The sequence below is a fragment of the Electrophorus electricus genome, chromosome 13, assembly GCF_041902795.1.
Source record: "Electrophorus electricus isolate QZ-2024a chromosome 13, ASM4190279v1, whole genome shotgun sequence".
NCBI classification, from domain to species: Eukaryota; Metazoa; Chordata; class Actinopteri; order Gymnotiformes; family Gymnotidae; genus Electrophorus; species Electrophorus electricus.
Window position 1 is genome coordinate 80,958 of NC_137509.1, and position 20,960 is coordinate 101,917.

Below are 20,960 nucleotides of genomic sequence, written 5' to 3' on the forward strand. Positions count from 1 at the left end.
CATACTTCAAGGCACAAGAGGTCACACAGTCATGCCCAGCAAGGTTGCTTTAAACGTGGGCACACTTCAGACCGTTTCATTCTTTAAATCGTTCAAAGCACCACATTTCAAGGCACAAGAGGTCACGCAGTCATGCCCAGCAACGTAGCTCTGGGCCTGGGCACACCATGCAGTTTGACCCTTTAAATAATACTACAACCAGACTTCCAGGCACAAGAGGTCACACAGTCATGCCCAGCAAGGTTGCTTTAAACGTGGGCACACTTCAGACCGTTTCATTCTTTAAATCGTTCAAAGCACCACATTTCAAGGCCCAAGAGATCACAGAATCATGCCCAGCAACGTAGCTCTGGGAATGGGCACACTTCATGCAGTTTGACCCTTTAAATAATACTACAACCAGACTTCCAGGCACAAGAGGTCACACAGTCATGCCCAGCAAAGTAGCTCGGGGCCTGGGCCGTTTCACTCTTTAAATCGTTCAAAGCACCACATTTCAAGGCCCAAGAGGTCACAGAATCATGCCCAGCAACGTAGCTCTCGGCCTGGGCACACTTCATGCAGTTTGACCCTTTAAATAATACTACAACCAGACTTCCAGGCACAAGAGGTCAGACAGTCATGCCCAGCAAAGTAGCTCGGGGCCTGGGCACACTTCATGCAGTTTGACCCTTTAAATAATACTACAACCAGACTTCCAGGCACAAGAGGTCATGCAGTCATGCCCAGCAAGGTTGCTTTAAACGTGGGCACACTTCAGACCGTTTCACTCTTTAAATCGTTCAAAGCACCACATTTCAAGGCCCAAGAGGTCACAGAATCATGCCCAGCAAAGGAGCTGGGCCTGGGCACACTTCACGCAGTTTGACCGTTTAAATAAAACTAGAAACAGACTTCCTGGCCCAAGAGGTCACAGTCATACCCAGCAAAGTACGTTTAAACCTGGAAACAAATCAGATCCTTTCTGTCATTCAAAGGATTGGGCCTGCAACTCACAACCACATGCCCAGTGAAGCGCACCGTCACCCAGCCACACTACGCCACCTTGCCCCTCCTGGAACAACCACACCTCCAGGGCACCACATGCCAATCTCTCATGCACAGCAAACTGCAACCTCACCCAGCCAGGCCACACACCGTCTCCCTTTGTACCGTCCAGGGACGCACCCCTCCACAAACCTGGTGTTCACGCGCACACACGCAATTACAACGAATTGGAGGAGAAAGTTTAAACAAACGCGCTGACTTTGAACACTCACATCTAGGTCGGGCCAAGTCCAAATGGCCTGCAACTCGGTGCGCATCACCTCCATGACTGTCCCTAACGAACGCCACCTGCCACGCTTTCGGCCCGTCCCTGGCGGCTTTAAAAAAATCGTAGCGTGAGAATGGTGGGTCCGATCCGCGTGCCGCTCGAAGGCGATTAGAGGGGAGATGCAGCCCTTTCCAAAGAGCCATGAACAGACTTTCTACTCCAAAGGAGCCCAGAGATATTACGCCGCAAAGACGTCCGGCGCGCGACTTTTCTCCGCCGCCCGCCACGTTTAAAAAATCGTAGCGTGAGAATGGCGGGTCCGATCTGGATGGCGCTAGCACCGGCTGAATCCTGAGATCCAGAGCTTTCCAACGAGCCCGCGTGCGTGTCTCTTCTCCAAGGTAGCCGAGAGATATGAAAGGATAAAAGGGGAAAAGAATAAAATGCGCGTCGGTTTTAAATTCGCAGGCTACCTGCGCTGAAGGCGTGGAAAACGAGCACGTGACGGAAAGGCTTCCGTACCCGATGGGTCCAAATCACATGCGCAGCAAAGTAGCTTTAAACCTGGACACACAATGGAGACCATTTGACCCTTTAAAATCATACTACAACCAGACTTCCAGGTCACACAGTCATGCCCAGCAAAGGAGCTCTGCGCCTGGGCAGACCATGCAGTTTGACCCTTTAACCAAAACTAGAAACAGACCTCCAAGCCCAGGAGGTCACAGAATCATACCCAGTAAAGTAGCTAGCTAGCCTTCAGCTCAGTAAACCATACAATCAAATGTCCACCAAGCATTTAAACCGCAAGCATTTAAACCACTAGATACCGCTAGTTACCGGCTGCACGGTTAACAGTGCAAAGCCATTACCAAGCTACCTAGCTAGCTAGATGGCAGCTCAGTAACCGTACAAATTCGCCTGCTGCTGAAAACTGTCAAGTTGTATTTATAGCTTTCGTTTTAGTTCTCTCAGCTTACTTATTTGGTTTTTTTGTGTGTGTTTTTTTTTAGGGAAGTTTAATAATTTCTTAGAAATCTTGGAACATTTTGCCAGTTGGCATCTAGGAAAGCCTTTCTGCCCACAGACAATAAACACAAGCCAGAATTCCTCAAACAGGAATGAATCTACTAATTTAGTAACATTTCAGGCACATGAGTGGAGGAACTAGCAAATTCTAAATGATGAAATCGAAGCTGATAAAAATCCATGAAAATATAAACTGGTCATGAAAAAATGCTTGTGAATTGAAAATGTAAGTGATAGGATTAAAACAGTCTTGATTTGATATATTTTTAAAAATCAAATATCAAGTTTGATCATTCATGACCAAGGGAGTTTCTATGAGGGTGTAAACAACAAATGCATGTGAACTAAATACTACAGTGGTATATAATTAAATAATTGGAATAACTTTGTGTCACGTCATTTAACGTTTAACTCAAGCCGTTTGTGTTACCGGACTCTTTTATAACTTAACATTAGTAACTGTTTTAGTTGCCTTGTTTATCCAATAACATTCATTAATTAATCAATCCATGGTTTAACCCAAGCAATTTTCGTTACTTCCGCCTCTCGAGGCAAAAATGTCAATCAGAACGTTGCGCCCGCAAACTTCAAATAAACGATAAATAAGGCAAGTAATAAAAATGGATAAAGTTGAAAGATAAGTTGATTAAACTTGAGTCAAATAAAACTACTTATCAGTCAAAACGTCAATTCATATGCATTTTATTGACTCTAAATTTAATTTACGTGCATTTTAATCAGCCATATTTTTGGTGTATAGACCTGAGTTTTGTCGTTGAAGAGAATAAAAGAATCCGTCGTGTAAACTTACGCCATCTGCAGGCTGAGATGGTGTTGGGTTGACCCGGATGTGACGTTTGCCAAGCTGATGACATATCACGATATTAATTGTGAGATTTCCTTACCGTCTTTGCTCTTCGCAGAAGGGCACAGTGTGGTTTACAGGGCACAGTTTGACCCTTTAAATAATACTACAACCAGACTTCCAGGCACAAGAGGTCACACAGTCATGCCCAGCAAAGTAGCTCGGGGCCTGGGCCGTTTCACTCTTTAAATCGTTCAAAGCACCACATTTCAAGGCCCAAGAGGTCACGCAGTCATGCCCAGCAACGTAGCTCTGGGCCTGGGCACACTTCATGCAGTTTGACCCTTTAAATAATACTACAACCAGACTTCCAGGCACAAGAGGTCACACAGTCATGCCCAGCAAGGTTGCTTTAAACGTGGGCACACTTCAGACCGTTTCACTCTTTAAATCGTTCAAAGCACCACATTTCAAGGCCCAAGAGGTCACGCAGTCATGCCCAGCAACGTAGCTCTGGGCCTGGGCACACTTCATGCAGTTTGACCCTTTAAATAATACTACAACCAGACTTCCATGCACAAGAGGTCACCCAGTCATGCCCAGCAAAGTAGCTTTGGGCCTGGGCACACTTCATGCAGTTTGACTCTTTAAATAATACTACAACCAGACTTCCAGGCACAAGAGGTCACAAAGTCATGCCCAGCAAAGTAGCTCGGGGCCTGGGCACACTTCATGCAGTTTGACCCTTTAAATAATACTACAACCAGACTTCCAGGCACAAGAGGTCACGCAGTCATGCCCAGCAAGGTTGCTTTAAACGTGGGCACACTTCAGACCGTTTCACTCTTTAAATCGTTCAAAGCACCACATTTCAAGGCCCAAGAGGTCACAGAATCATGCCCAGCAAAGTAGCTTTGGGGCTGGGCCCACTTCATGCAGTTTGACCCTTTAAATAATACTACAACCAGACTTCCATGCACAAGAGTTCGCACAGTCATGCCCAGCAAAGGAGCTCTGGGCCTGTGCACACTTCATGCAGTTTGACCCTTTAAATAATACTACAACCAGACTTCCAGGCACAAGAGGTCACACAGTCATGCCCAGCAAGGTTGCTTTAAACGTGGGCACACTTCAGACCGTTTCATTCTTTAAATCGTTCAAAGCACCACATTTCAAGGCACAAGAGGTCACGCAGTCATGCCCAGCAACGTAGCTCTGGGCCTGGGCACACTTCATGCAGTTTGACCCTTTAAATAATACTACAACCATACTTCAAGGCACAAGAGGTCACACAGTCATGCCCAGCAAGCTTGCTTTAAACGTGGGCACACTTCAGACCATTTCACTCTTTAAATCGTTCAAAGCACCACATTTCAAGGCCCAAGAGGTCACAGAATCATGCCCAGCAACGTAGCTCTGGGCCTGGGCACACTTCATGCAGTTTGACCCTTTAAATAATACTACAACTAGACTTCCAGGCCCAAGAGGTCAGACAGTCATGCCCAGCAAAGTAGCTCTGGGCCTGGGCACACTTCAGACCGTTTCACTCTTTAAATCGTTCAAAGCACCACATTTCAAGGCCCAAGAGATCACAGAATCATGCCCAGCAACGTAGCTCTGGGAATGGGCACACTTCATGCAGTTTGACCATTTAAATAATACTACAACCAGACTTCCATGCACAAGAGTTCACACAGTCATGCCCAGCAAAGGAGCTCTGGGCCTGTGCACACTTCATGCAGTTTGACCCTTTAAATAATACTACAACCAGACTTCCAGGCACAAGAGGTCACGCAGTCATGCCCAGCAAGGTTGCTTTAAACGTGGGCACACTTCAGACCGTTTCACTCTTTAAATCGTTCAAAGCACCACATTTCAAGGCCCAAGAGGTCACAGAATCATGCCCAGCAAAGGAGCTCTGGGCCTGGGCACACCATGCAGTTTGACCCTTTAAATAATACTACAACCAGACTTCCAGGCACAAGAGGTCACACAGTCATACCCAGCAAAGTAGCTCGGAGCCTGGGCACACTTCATGCAGTTTGACCCTTTAAATAATACTACAACCAGACTTCCAGGCACAAGAGGTCACGCAGTCATGCCCAGCAAGGTTGCTTTAAACGTGGGCACACTTCAGACCGTTTCACTCTTTAAATCGTTCAAAGCACCACATTTCAAGGCCCAAGAGGTCACAGAATCATGCCCAGCAAAGGAGCTGGGCCTGGGCACACTTCACGCAGTTTGACCGTTTAAATAAAACTAGAAACAGACTTCCTGGCCCAAGAGGTCACAGTCATACCCAGCAAAGTACGTTTAAACCTGGAAACAAATCAGATCCTTTCTGTCATTCAAAGGATTGGGCCTGCAACTCACAACCACATGCCCAGTGAAGCGCACCGTCACCCAGCCACACTACGCCACCTTGCCCCTCCTGGAACAACCACACCTCCAGGGCACCACATGCCAATCTCTCATGCACAGCAAACTGCAACCTCACCCAGCCAGGCCACACACCGTCTCCCTTTGTACCGTCCAGGGACGCACCCCTCCACAAACCTGGTGTTCACGCGCACACACGCAATTACAACGAATTGGAGGAGAAAGTTTAAACAAACGCGCTGACTTTGAACACTCACATCTAGGTCGGGCCAAGTCCAAATGGCCTGCAACTCGGTGCGCATCACCTCCATGACTGTCCCTAACGAACGCCACCTGCCACGCTTTCGGCCCGTCCCTGGCGGCTTTAAAAAAATCGTAGCGTGAGAATGGTGGGTCCGATCCGCGTGCCGCTCGAAGGCGATTAGAGGGGAGATGCAGCCCTTTCCAAAGAGCCATGAACAGACTTTCTACTCCAAAGGAGCCCAGAGATATTACGCCGCAAAGACGTCCGGCGCGCGACTTTTCTCCGCCGCCCGCCACGTTTAAAAAATCGTAGCGTGAGAATGGCGGGTCCGATCTGGATGGCGCTAGCACCGGCTGAATCCTGAGATCCAGAGCTTTCCAACGAGCCCGCGTGCGTGTCTCTTCTCCAAGGTAGCCGAGAGATATGAAAGGATAAAAGGGGAAAAGAATAAAATGCGCGTCGGTTTTAAATTCGCAGGCTACCTGCGCTGAAGGCGTGGAAAACGAGCACGTGACGGAAAGGCTTCCGTACCCGATGGGTCCAAATCACATGCGCAGCAAAGTAGCTTTAAACCTGGACACACAATGGAGACCATTTGACCCTTTAAAATCATACTACAACCAGACTTCCAGGTCACACAGTCATGCCCAGCAAAGGAGCTCTGCGCCTGGGCAGACCATGCAGTTTGACCCTTTAACCAAAACTAGAAACAGACCTCCAAGCCCAGGAGGTCACAGAATCATACCCAGTAAAGTAGCTAGCTAGCCTTCAGCTCAGTAAACCATACAATCAAATGTCCACCAAGCATTTAAACCGCAAGCATTTAAACCACTAGATACCGCTAGTTACCGGCTGCACGGTTAACAGTGCAAAGCCATTACCAAGCTACCTAGCTAGCTACCGGAAGCACTTTTAACAGTGCAAAGTCAGTAGCTAGCTAGCTACTGACTTTGCACTGTTAAAAGTGCTTCCGGTAGCTAGCTAGCTAGCTAGATGGCAGCTCAGTAACCGTACAAATTCGCCTGCTGCTGAAAACTGTCAAGTTGTATTTATAGCTTTCGTTTTAGTTCTCTCAGCTTACTTATTTGGTTTTTTTGTGTGTGTTTTTTTTTAGGGAAGTTTAATAATTTCTTAGAAATCTTGGAACATTTTGCCAGTTGGCATCTAGGAAAGCCTTTCTGCCCACAGACAATAAACACAAGCCAGAATTCCTCAAACAGGAATGAATCTACTAATTTAGTAACATTTCAGGCACATGAGTGGAGGAACTAGCAAATTCTAAATGATGAAATCGAAGCTGATAAATATCCATGAAAATATAAACTGGTCATGAAAAAATGCTTGTGAATTGAAAATGTAAGTGATAGGATTAAAACAGTCTTGATTTGATATATTTTTAAAAATCAAATATCAAGTTTGATCATTCATGACCAAGGGAGTTTCTATGAGGGTGTAAACAACAAATGCATGTGAACTAAATACTACAGTGGTATATAATTAAATAATTGGAATAACTTTGTGTCACGTCATTTAACGTTTAACTCAAGCCGTTTGTGTTACCGGACTCTTTTATCACTTAACATTAGTAACTGTTTTAGTTGCCTTGTTTATCCAATAACATTCATTAATTAATCAATCCATGGTTTAACCCAAGCAATTTTCGTTACTTCCGCCTCTCGAGGCAAAAATGTCAATCAGAACGTTGCGCCCGCAAACTTCAAATAAACGATAAATAAGGCAAGTAATAAAAATGGATAAAGTTGAAAGATAAGTTGATTAAACTTGAGTCAAATAAAACTACTTATCAGTCAAAACGTCAATTCATATGCATTTTATTGACTCTAAATTTAATTTACGTGCATTTTAATCAGCCATATTTTTGGTGTATAGACCTGAGTTTTGTCGTTGAAGAGAATAAAAGAATCCGTCGTGTAAACTTACGCCATCTGCAGGCTGAGATGGTGTTGGGTTGACCCGGATGTGACGTTTGCCAAGCTGATGACATATCACGATATTAATTGTGAGATTTCCTTACCGTCTTTGCTCTTCGCAGAAGGGCACAGTGTGGTTTACAGGGCACAGTTTGACCCTTTAAATAATACTACAACCAGACTTCCAGGCACAAGAGGTCACACAGTCATGCCCAGCAAAGTAGCTCGGGGCCTGGGCCGTTTCACTCTTTAAATCGTTCAAAGCACCACATTTCAAGGCCCAAGAGGTCACGCAGTCATGCCCAGCAACGTAGCTCTGGGCCTGGGCACACTTCATGCAGTTTGACCCTTTAAATAATACTACAACCAGACTTCCAGGCACAAGAGGTCACACAGTCATGCCCAGCAAGGTTGCTTTAAACGTGGGCACACTTCAGACCGTTTCACTCTTTAAATCGTTCAAAGCACCACATTTCAAGGCCCAAGAGGTCACGCAGTCATGCCCAGCAACGTAGCTCTGGGCCTGGGCACACTTCATGCAGTTTGACCCTTTAAATAATACTACAACCAGACTTCCATGCACAAGAGGTCACCCAGTCATGCCCAGCAAAGTAGCTTTGGGCCTGGGCACACTTCATGCAGTTTGACTCTTTAAATAATACTACAACCAGACTTCCAGGCACAAGAGGTCACAAAGTCATGCCCAGCAAAGTAGCTCGGGGCCTGGGCACACTTCATGCAGTTTGACCCTTTAAATAATACTACAACCAGACTTCCAGGCACAAGAGGTCACGCAGTCATGCCCAGCAAGGTTGCTTTAAACGTGGGCACACTTCAGACCGTTTCACTCTTTAAATCGTTCAAAGCACCACATTTCAAGGCCCAAGAGGTCACAGAATCATGCCCAGCAAAGTAGCTTTGGGGCTGGGCCCACTTCATGCAGTTTGACCCTTTAAATAATACTACAACCAGACTTCCATGCACAAGAGTTCGCACAGTCATGCCCAGCAAAGGAGCTCTGGGCCTGTGCACACTTCATGCAGTTTGACCCTTTAAATAATACTACAACCAGACTTCCAGGCACAAGAGGTCACACAGTCATGCCCAGCAAGGTTGCTTTAAACGTGGGCACACTTCAGACCGTTTCATTCTTTAAATCGTTCAAAGCACCACATTTCAAGGCACAAGAGGTCACGCAGTCATGCCCAGCAACGTAGCTCTGGGCCTGGGCACACTTCATGCAGTTTGACCCTTTAAATAATACTACAACCATACTTCAAGGCACAAGAGGTCACACAGTCATGCCCAGCAAGCTTGCTTTAAACGTGGGCACACTTCAGACCATTTCACTCTTTAAATCGTTCAAACCACCACATTTCAAGGCCCAAGAGGTCACAGAATCATGCCCAGCAACGTAGCTCTGGGCCTGGGCACACTTCATGCAGTTTGACCCTTTAAATAATACTACAACTAGACTTCCAGGCCCAAGAGGTCAGACAGTCATGCCCAGCAAAGTAGCTCTGGGCCTGGGCACACTTCAGACCGTTTCACTCTTTAAATCGTTCAAAGCACCACATTTCAAGGCCCAAGAGATCACAGAATCATGCCCAGCAACGTAGCTCTGGGAATGGGCACACTTCATGCAGTTTGACCATTTAAATAATACTACAACCAGACTTCCATGCACAAGAGTTCACACAGTCATGCCCAGCAAAGGAGCTCTGGGCCTGTGCACACTTCATGCAGTTTGACCCTTTAAATAATACTACAACCAGACTTCCAGGCACAAGAGGTCACACAGTCATGCCCAGCAAGGTTGCTTTAAACGTGGGCACACTTCAGACCGTTTCATTCTTTAAATCGTTCAAAGCACCACATTTCAAGGCCCAAGAGATCACAGAATCATGCCCAGCAACGTAGCTCTGGGAATGGGCACACTTCATGCAGTTTGACCATTTAAATAATACTACAAGCAGACTTCCAGGCACAAGAGGTCACACACTCATGCCCAGCAAAGTAGCTTTAAACGTGGGCACACTTCAGACCGTTTCATTCTTTAAATCGTTCAAAGCACCACATTTCAAGGCCCAAGAGGTCACGCAGTCATGCCCAGCAACGTAGCTCTGGGCCTGGGCACACTTCATGCAGTTTGACCCTTTAAATAATACTACAACCAGACTTCCAGGCCCAAGAGGTCAGACAGTCATGCCCAGCAAAGTAGCTCTGGGCCTGGGCACACTTCATGCAGTTTGACTCTTTAAATAATACTACAACCAGACTTCCAGGCACAAGAGGTCACACAGTCATGCCCAGCAAAGTAGCTCTGGGCCTGGGCACACCATGCAGTTTGACCCTTTAAATAATACTACAACCAGACTTCCAGGCACAAGAGGTCACACAGTCATGCCCAGCAAAGTAGCTCGGGGCCTGGGCACACTTCATGCAGTTTGACCCTTTAAATAATACTACAACCAGACTTCCAGGCACAAGAGGTCACACAGTCATGCCCAGCAAAGTAGCTCGGGGCCTGGGCACACTTCATGCAGTTTGACCCTTTAAATAATACTACAACCAGACTTCCAGGCACAAGAGGTCACACAGTCATGCCCAGCAAAGTAGCTCGGGGCCTGGGCACACTTCAGACCGTTTCACTCTTTAAATCGTTCAAAGCACAACATTTCAAGGCCCAAGAGGTCACAGAATCATGCCCAGCAAAATAGCTCTGGGCCTGGGCACACTTCATGCAGTTTGACCCTTTAAATAATACTACAACCAGACTTCCATGCACAAGAGTTCACACAGTCATGCCCAGCAAAGGAGCTCTGGGCCTGGGCACACTTCAGACCGTTTCACTCTTTAAATCGTTCAAAGCACCACATTTCAAGGCCCAAGAGGTCACGCAGTCATGCCCAGCAAAGTAGCTCTGGGCCTGGGCACACTTCATGCAATTTGACCCTTTAAATAATACTACAACCAGACTTCCAGGCACAAGAGGTCACACAGTCATGCCCAGCAAGGTTGCTTTAAACGTGGGCACACTTCAGACCGTTTCACTCTTTAAATCGTTCAAAGCACCACATTTCAAGGCCCAAGAGGTCACGCAGTCATGCCCAGCAACGTAGCTCTGGGCCTGGGCACACTTCATGCAGTTTGACCCTTTAAATAATACTACAACCAGACTTCCATGCACAAGAGGTCACCCAGTCATGCCCAGCAAAGTAGCTTTGGGCCTGGGCACACTTCATGCAGTTTGACTCTTTAAATAATACTACAACCAGACTTCCAGGCACAAGAGGTCACAAAGTCATGCCCAGCAAAGTAGCTCGGGGCCTGGGCACACTTCATGCAGTTTGACCCTTTAAATAATACTACAACCAGACTTCCAGGCACAAGAGGTCACGCAGTCATGCCCAGCAAGGTTGCTTTAAACGTGGGCACACTTCAGACCGTTTCACTCTTTAAATCGTTCAAAGCACCACATTTCAAGGCCCAAGAGGTCACAGAATCATGCCCAGCAAAGTAGCTTTGGGGCTGGGCCCACTTCATGCAGTTTGACCCTTTAAATAATACTACAACCAGACTTCCATGCACAAGAGTTCGCACAGTCATGCCCAGCAAAGGAGCTCTGGGCCTGTGCACACTTCATGCAGTTTGACCCTTTAAATAATACTACAACCAGACTTCCAGGCACAAGAGGTCACACAGTCATGCCCAGCAAGGTTGCTTTAAACGTGGGCACACTTCAGACCGTTTCATTCTTTAAATCGTTCAAAGCACCACATTTCAAGGCACAAGAGGTCACGCAGTCATGCCCAGCAACGTAGCTCTGGGCCTGGGCACACTTCATGCAGTTTGACCCTTTAAATAATACTACAACCATACTTCAAGGCACAAGAGGTCACACAGTCATGCCCAGCAAGCTTGCTTTAAACGTGGGCACACTTCAGACCATTTCACTCTTTAAATCGTTCAAAGCACCACATTTCAAGGCCCAAGAGGTCACAGAATCATGCCCAGCAACGTAGCTCTGGGCCTGGGCACACTTCATGCAGTTTGACCCTTTAAATAATACTACAACCATACTTCAAGGCACAAGAGGTCACACAGTCATGCCCAGCAAGGTTGCTTTAAACGTGGGCACACTTCAGACCGTTTCACTCTTTAAATCGTTCAAAGCACCACATTTCAAGGCCCAAGAGATCACAGAATCATGCCCAGCAACGTAGCTCTGGGAATGGGCACACTTCATGCAGTTTGACCATTTAAATAATACTACAACCAGACTTCCATGCACAAGAGTTCACACAGTCATGCCCAGCAAAGGAGCTCTGGGCCTGTGCACACTTCATGCAGTTTGACCCTTTAAATAATACTACAACCAGACTTCCAGGCACAAGAGGTCACACAGTCATGCCCAGCAAGGTTGCTTTAAACGTGGGCACACTTCAGACCGTTTCATTCTTTAAATCGTTCAAAGCACCACATTTCAAGGCCCAAGAGATCACAGAATCATGCCCAGCAACGTAGCTCTGGGAATGGGCACACTTCATGCAGTTTGACCCTTTAAATAATACTACAACCAGACTTCCAGGCCCAAGAGGTCAGACAGTCATGCCCAGCAAAGTAGCTCTGGGCCTGGGCACACTTCATGCAGTTTGACTCTTTAAATAATACTACAACCAGACTTCCAGGCACAAGAGGTCACACAGTCATGCCCAGCAAAGTAGCTCTGGGCCTGGGCACACTTCAGACCGTTTCACTCTTTAAATCGTTCAAAGCACCACATTTCAAGGCCCAAGAGGTCACGCAGTCATGCCCAGCAACGTAGCTCTGGGCCTGGGCACACTTCATGCAGTTTGACCCTTTAAATAATACTACAACCAGACTTCCATGCACAAGAGTTCACACAGTCATGCCCAGCAAAGGAGCTCTGGGCCTGGGCACACTTCATGCAGTTTGACCCTTTAAATAATACTACAACCAGACTTCCAGGCACAAGAGGTCATGCAGTCATGCCCAGCAAGGTTGCTTTAAACGTGGGCACACTTCAGACCGTTTCACTCTTTAAATCGTTCAAAGCACCACATTTCAAGGCCCAAGAGGTCACAGAATCATGCCCAGCAACGTAGCTCTGGGCCTGGGCACACTTCATGCAGTTTGACCCTTTAAATAATACTACAACCAGACTTCCATGCACAAGAGTTCACACAGTCATGCCCAGCAAAGGAGCTCTGGGCCTGTGCACACTTCATGCAGTTTGACCCTTTAAATAATACTACAACCAGACTTCCAGGCACAAGAGGTCACACAGTCATGCCCAGCAAAGGAGCTCTGGGCCTGGGCACACTTCATGCAGTTTGACCCTTTAAATAATACTACAACCAGACTTCCAGGCCCAAGAGGTCAGACAGTCATGCCCAGCAAAGTAGCTCTGGGCCTGGGCACACTTCATGCAGTTTGACTCTTTAAATAATACTACAACCAGACTTCCAGGCACAAGAGGTCACACAGTCATGCCCAGCAAAGTAGCTCTGGGCCTGGGCACACTTCAGACCGTTTCACTCTTTAAATCGTTCAAAGCACCACATTTCAAGGCCCAAGAGGTCACGCAGTCATGCCCAGCAACGTAGCTCTGGGCCTGGGCACACTTCATGCAGTTTGACCCTTTAAATAATACTACAACCAGACTTCCATGCACAAGAGTTCACACAGTCATGCCCAGCAAAGGAGCTCTGGGCCTGGGCACACTTCATGCAGTTTGACCCTTTAAATAATACTACAACCAGACTTCCAGGCACAAGAGGTCATGCAGTCATGCCCAGCAAGGTTGCTTTAAACGTGGGCACACTTCAGACCGTTTCACTCTTTAAATCGTTCAAAGCACCACATTTCAAGGCCCAAGAGGTCACAGAATCATGCCCAGCAACGTAGCTCTGGGCCTGGGCACACTTCATGCAGTTTGACCCTTTAAATAATACTACAACCAGACTTCCATGCACAAGAGTTCACACAGTCATGCCCAGCAAAGGAGCTCTGGGCCTGTGCACACTTCATGCAGTTTGACCCTTTAAATAATACTACAACCAGACTTCCAGGCACAAGAGGTCACACAGTCATGCCCAGCAAGGTTGCTTTAAACGTGGGCACACTTCAGACCGTTTCATTCTTTAAATCGTTCAAAGCACCACATTTCAAGGCCCAAGAGGTCACAGAATCATGCGCAGCAAAGGAGCTCTGCGCCAGGGCACACCATGCAGTTTGACCCTTTAAATAATACTACAACCAGACTTCCATGCACAAGAGTTCACACAGTCATGCCCAGCAAAGGAGCTCTGGGCCTGGGCACACCATGCAGTTTGACCCTTTAAATAATACTACAACCAGACTTCCAGGCACAAGAGGTCACACAGTCATACCCAGCAAAGTAGCTCTGGGCCTGGGCACACTTCATGCAGTTTGACCCTTTAAATAATACTACAACCAGACTTCCAGGCACAAGAGGTCACACAGTCATGCCCAGCAAGGTTGCTTTAAACGTGGGCACACTTCAGACCGTTTCACTCTTTAAATCGTTCAAAGCACCACATTTCAAGGCCCAAGAGGTCACAGAATCATGCCCAGCAAAGGAGCTGGGCCTGGGCACACTTCACGCAGTTTGACCCTTTAAATAATACTACAACCAGACTTCCAGGCACAAGAGGTCACACAGTCATGCCCAGCAAAGGAGCTCTGGGCCTGGGCACACTTCATGCAGTTTGACCATTTAAATAATACTACAACCAGACTTCCATGCACAAGAGGTCACACAGTCATGCCCAGCAAGGTTGCATTAAACGTGGGCACACTTCAGACCGTTTCACTCTTTAAATCGTTCAAAGCACCACATTTCAAGGCCCAAGAGGTCACAGATTCATGCCCAGCAACGTAGCTCTGGGCCTGGGCACACTTCATGCAGTTTGACCCTTTAAATAATACTACAACCAGACTTCCAGGCACAAGAGGTCAGACAGTCATGCCCAGCAAAGTAGCTCGGGGCCTGGGCACACTTCATGCAGTTTGACCCTTTAAATAATACTACAACCAGACTTCCAGGCACAAGAGGTCATGCAGTCATGCCCAGCAAGGTTGCTTTAAACGTGGGCACACTTCAGACCGTTTCACTCTTTAAATCGTTCAAAGCACCACATTTCAAGGCCCAAGAGGTCACAGAATCATGCCCAGCAAAGTAGCTTTGGGGCTGGGCCCACTTCATGCAGTTTGACCCTTTAAATAATACTACAACCAGACTTCCATGCACAAGAGTTCACACAGTCATGCCCAGCAAAGGAGCTCTGGGCCTGTGCACACTTCATGCAGTTTGACCCTTTAAATAATACTACCACCAGACTTCCAGGCACAAGAGGTCACACAGTCATGCCCAGCAAGGTTGCTTTAAACGTGGGCACACTTCAGACCGTTTCATTCTTTAAATCGTTCAAAGCACCACATTTCAAGGCACAAGAGGTCACGCAGTCATGCCCAGCAACGTAGCTCTGGGCCTGGGCACACTTCATGCAGTTTGACCCTTTAAATAATACTACAACCATACTTCAAGGCACAAGAGGTCACACAGTCATGCCCAGCAAGGTTGCTTTAAACGTGGGCACACTTCAGACCGTTTCACTCTTTAAATCGTTCAAAGCACCACATTTCAAGGGCCAAGAGGTCACAGAATCATGCCCAGCAAAGTAGCTCTGGGCATGGGCACACTTCATGCAGTTTGACCCTTTAAATATTACTACAACCAGACTTCCAGGCACAAGAGGTCACACAGTCATGCCCAGCAAGGTTGCTTTAAACGTGGGCACACTTCAGACCGTTTCATTCTTTAAATCGTTCAAAGCACCACATTTCAAGGCCCAAGAGGTCACAGAATCATGCGCAGCAAAGGAGCTCTGGGCCAGGGCACACCATGCAGTTTGACCCTTTAAATAATACTACAACCAGACTTCCATGCACAAGAGTTCACACAGTCATGCCCAGCAAAGGAGCTCTGGGCCTGGGCACACCATGCAGTTTGACCCTTTAAATAATACTACAACCAGACTTCCAGGCACAAGAGGTCACACAGTCATACCCAGCAAAGTAGCTCTGGGCCTGGGCACACTTCATGCAGTTTGACCCTTTAAATAATACTACAACCAGACTTCCAGGCACAAGAGGTCACACAGTCATGCCCAGCAAGGTTGCTTTAAACGTGGGCACACTTCAGACCGTTTCACTCTTTAAATCGTTCAAAGCACCACATTTCAAGGCCCAAGAGGTCACAGAATCATGCCCAGCAAAGGAGCTGGGCCTGGGCACACTTCACGCAGTTTGACCCTTTAAATAATACTACAACCAGACTTCCAGGCACAAGAGGTCACACAGTCATGCCCAGCAAAGGAGCTCTGGGCCTGGGCACACTTCATGCAGTTTGACCATTTAAATAATACTACAACCAGACTTCCATGCACAAGAGGTCACACAGTCATGCCCAGCAAGGTTGCATTAAACGTGGGCACACTTCAGACCGTTTCACTCTTTAAATCGTTCAAAGCACCACATTTCAAGGCCCAAGAGGTCACAGAATCATGCCCAGCAACGTAGCTCTGGGCCTGGGCACACTTCATGCAGTTTGACCCTTTAAATAATACTACAACCAGACTTCCAGGCACAAGAGGTCAGACAGTCATGCCCAGCAAAGTAGCTCGGGGCCTGGGCACACTTCATGCAGTTTGACCCTTTAAATAATACTACAACCAGACTTCCAGGCACAAGAGGTCATGCAGTCATGCCCAGCAAGGTTGCTTTAAACGTGGGCACACTTCAGACCGTTTCACTCTTTAAATCGTTCAAAGCACCACATTTCAAGGCCCAAGAGGTCACAGAATCATGCCCAGCAAAGTAGCTTTGGGGCTGGGCCCACTTCATGCAGTTTGACCCTTTAAATAATACTACAACCAGACTTCCATGCACAAGAGTTCACACAGTCATGCCCAGCAAAGGAGCTCTGGGCCTGTGCACACTTCATGCAGTTTGACCCTTTAAATAATACTACAACCAGACTTCCAGGCACAAGAGGTCACACAGTCATGCCCAGCAAGGTTGCTTTAAACGTGGGCACACTTCAGACCGTTTCATTCTTTAAATCGTTCAAAGCACCACATTTCAAGGCACAAGAGGTCACGCAGTCATGCCCAGCAACGTAGCTCTGGGCCTGGGCACACTTCATGCAGTTTGACCCTTTAAATAATACTACAACCATACTTCAAGGCACAAGAGGTCACACAGTCATGCCCAGCAAGGTTGCTTTAAACGTGGGCACACTTCAGACCGTTTCACTCTTTAAATCGTTCAAAGCACCACATTTCAAGGGCCAAGAGGTCACAGAATCATGCCCAGCAAAGTAGCTCTGGGCATGGGCACACTTCATGCAGTTTGACCCTTTAAATAATACTACAACCAGACTTCCAGGCACAAGAGGTCACACAGTCATGCCCAGCAAGGTTGCTTTAAACGTGGGCACACTTCAGACCGTTTCACTCTTTAAATCGTTCAAAGCACCACATTTCAAGGCCCAAGAGGTCACAGAATCATGCCCAGCAAAGTAGCTCTGGGCATGGGCACACCATGCAGTTTGACCCTTTAAATAATACTACAACCAGACTTCCAGGCACAAGAGGTCACACAGTCATGCCCAGCAAAGTAGCTCGGAGCCTGGGCACACTTCATGCAGTTTGACCCTTTAAATAATACTACAACCAGACTTCCAGGCACAAGAGGTCACACAGTCATGCCCAGCAAGGTTGCTTTAAACGTGGGCACACTTCAGACCGTTTCACTCTTTAAATCGTTCAAAGCACCACATTTTAAGGCCCAAGAGGTCACAGAATCATGCCCAGCAAAGTAGCTCTGGGCCTGGGCACACTTCATGCAGTTTGACCCTTTAAATAATACTACAACCAGACTTCCAGGCACAAGAGGTCACACAGTCATGCCCAGCAAAGTCGCTATGGGCCTGGGCAGACCATGCAATTTGACCCTTTAACCAAAACTAGAAACAGAACTCAAAGCCCAGGAGGTCACAAAATCATGCCCATCAAAGTAGCTCTGGGCCTGTGTACACTTCAGGCCATTTCACCTTTTATATAATGGAAACACCAGACCTCCAGGCCCAAGAGGTCACACAGTCATGCCCAGAAAAGTAACTCTGGGCCTATACACACTTCACGCAGTTTGACCGTTTAAATAAATCTAGAAACAGACTTCCTGGCCCAAGAGGTCACACAGTCATGCCCAGCAAGGTTGCTTTAAACATGGACACACAATGGAGACCATTTGACCCTTTAAATAATACTACCACCAGACACATACAGGTGGGCACATATACACAGATACACATTCTGTTTAATTTCTTCACATCTGCAGACTAGAGTAAGCTGAGGGTATAGTGTTCAACCAGGTACTACATAAACAGTATATAGTATATATACAGAGGATATAGTGTTAAACCAGGTACTACATACAGAGTATATAGTATACATAAAGAGTATATAGTTTGACCAAAAGATCGTGCTGATCTTTGATCTCCTGGTTCTTCATCTCCAGCGCCACTTTCAGACTCATAATGTCCTCCTCTATGGGCTGGTATAACCCACACACACGAATCATCACTATAGCCAGTACAATGGAAAGGTGGGAATGTGTACTGAATGTGTACTGACTTTATAAGTGAAAGGTGGAGGTACTGGTGGATGTGTACTGACACTAGAAGGGATCTCTACCTGCAGTGACAGTCTGAGCTTCTCAAGTTCTTCCTCCAGAGATTTCTTCTCCTGTTCACAGGCCATTTTCATATCTGCCAGAGCAAGTATCATTACTCCTGGATATAACACAGATTGTATATACTACATAATTACTACTGAATATATAAAATATAATATATATAGTACTATACATATATTAGTATCACTTTTATTGGAGCCTAAAGGCTAACATTCATTATTAGTTATGTTAGTATTATTGCATTTCCATAGTACTTACTCTTGATGGACCTGTTATGCTCCTCCTCCTCCTGCTGTTTCTGCAGGAGCTCTGTCTCCTCCTGCTGCTTGTGTTTCAGCATCTCCTGAAGAACCTGCAGCTCCTTCTGCTTCTGCAACCTCAACTCCTTCAGCTGCTCCAACAAACTGTTCTCCAACTCCTCCTTCTCACACCGCAAACACTCCAATCGGGCCACAGGCCCCACTAGTGACACAGAACCACACACACACACACACACACAAAGAGATAAACATGTATAAATGTATAAGAATTTGTGGATAAAATTATTATGAGATTATTTATAATCAAACGACTACACTACACAACCACTTCTTCCTTTTATTTACATATTATACAGATATTTAGAGATATTTACATTTTATTTACCTGCGTGCGTCTCTCTTCTCCAAGGTAGCGGAGAGATATGAAAGGATAAAAGGGGAAAAGAATAAAATGCACGTCGGTTTTAAATTCGCAGGCTACCTGCGCTGAAGGCGTGGAAAACGAGCACGTGACGGAAAGGCTTCCGTACCCGATGGGTCCAAATCACATGCCCAGCAAAGTAGCCTTAAACCTGGACACACAATGGAGACCATTTGACCCTTTAAAATCATACTACAACCAGACTTCCAGGCCCAAGAGGTCACACAGTCATGCCCAGCAAAGTAGCTCTGGGCCTGGGCACACTTCACGCAGTTTGACCGTTTAAATAAAACTAGAAACAGACTTCCTGGCCCAAGAGGTCACACAGTCATGCCCAGCAAGGTTGCTTTAAACGTGGGCACACTTCAGACCGTTTCACTCTTTAAATCGTTCAAAGCACCACATTTCAAGGCCCAAGAGGTCACAGAATCATGCCCAGCAACGTAGCTCTGGGCCTGGGCACACTTCATGCAGTTTGACCCTTTAAATAATACTACAACCAGACTTCCAGGCCCAAGAGATCAGACAGTCATGCCCAGCAAAGTAGCTCTGGGCCTGGGCACACTTCAGACCGTTTCACTCTTTAAATCGTTCAAAGCACCACATTTCAAGGCCCAAGAGATCACAGAATCATGCCCAGCAACGTAGCTCTGGGAATGGGCACACTTCATGCAGTTTGACCATTTAAATAATACTACAACCAGACTTCCATGCACAAGAGTTCACACAGTCATGCCCAGCAAAGGAGCTCTGGGCCTGTGCACACTTCATGCAGTTTGACCCTTTAAATAATACTACAACCAGACTTCCAGGCACAAGAGGTCACACAGTCATGCCCAGCAAGGTTGCTTTAAACGTGGGCACACTTCAGACCGTTTCATTCTTTAAATCGTTCAAAGCACCACATTTCAAGGCCCAAGAGGTCACAGAATCATGCCCAGCAACGTAGCTCTGGGCCTGGGCACACTTCATGCAGTTTGACCCTTTAAATAATACTACAACGAGACTTCCAGGCACAAGAGGTCACGCAGTCATGCCCAGCAAAGTAGCTCGGAGCCTGGGCACACTTCATGCAGTTTGACCCTTTAAATAATACTACAACCAGACTTCCAGGCACAAGAGGTCACGCAGTCATGCCCAGCAAGGTTGCTTTAAACGTGGGCACACTTCAGACCGTTTCACTCTTTAAATCGTTCAAAGCACCACATTTCAAGGCCCAAGAGGTCACAGAATCATGCCCAGCAAAGGAGCTCTGGGCCAGGGCACACTTCATGCAGTTTGACCCTTTAAATAATACTACAACCAGACTTCCATGCACAAGAGTTCACACAGTCATGCCCAGCAAAGGAGCTCTGGGCCTGGGCACACCATGCAGTTTGACCCTTTAAATAATACTACAACCAGACTTCCAGGCACAAGAGGTCACACAGTCATACCCAGCAAAGTAGCTCGGAGCCTGGGCACACTTCATGCAGTTTGACCCTTTAAATAATACTACAACCAGACTTCCAGGCACAAGAGGTCACGCAGTCATGCCCAGCAAGGTTGCTTTAAACGTGGGCACACTTCAGACCGTTTCACTCTTTAAATCGTTCAAAGCACCACATTTCAAGGCCCAAGAGGTCACAGAATCATGCCCAGCAAAGTAGCTTTGGGGCTGGGCCCACTTCATGCAGTTTGACCCTTTAAATAATACTACAACCAGACTTCCATGCACAAGAGTTCACACAGTCATGCCCAGCAAAGGAGCTCTGGGCCTGTGCACACTTCATGCAGTTTGACCCTTTAAATAATACTACAACCAGACTTCCAGGCACAAGAGGTCACACA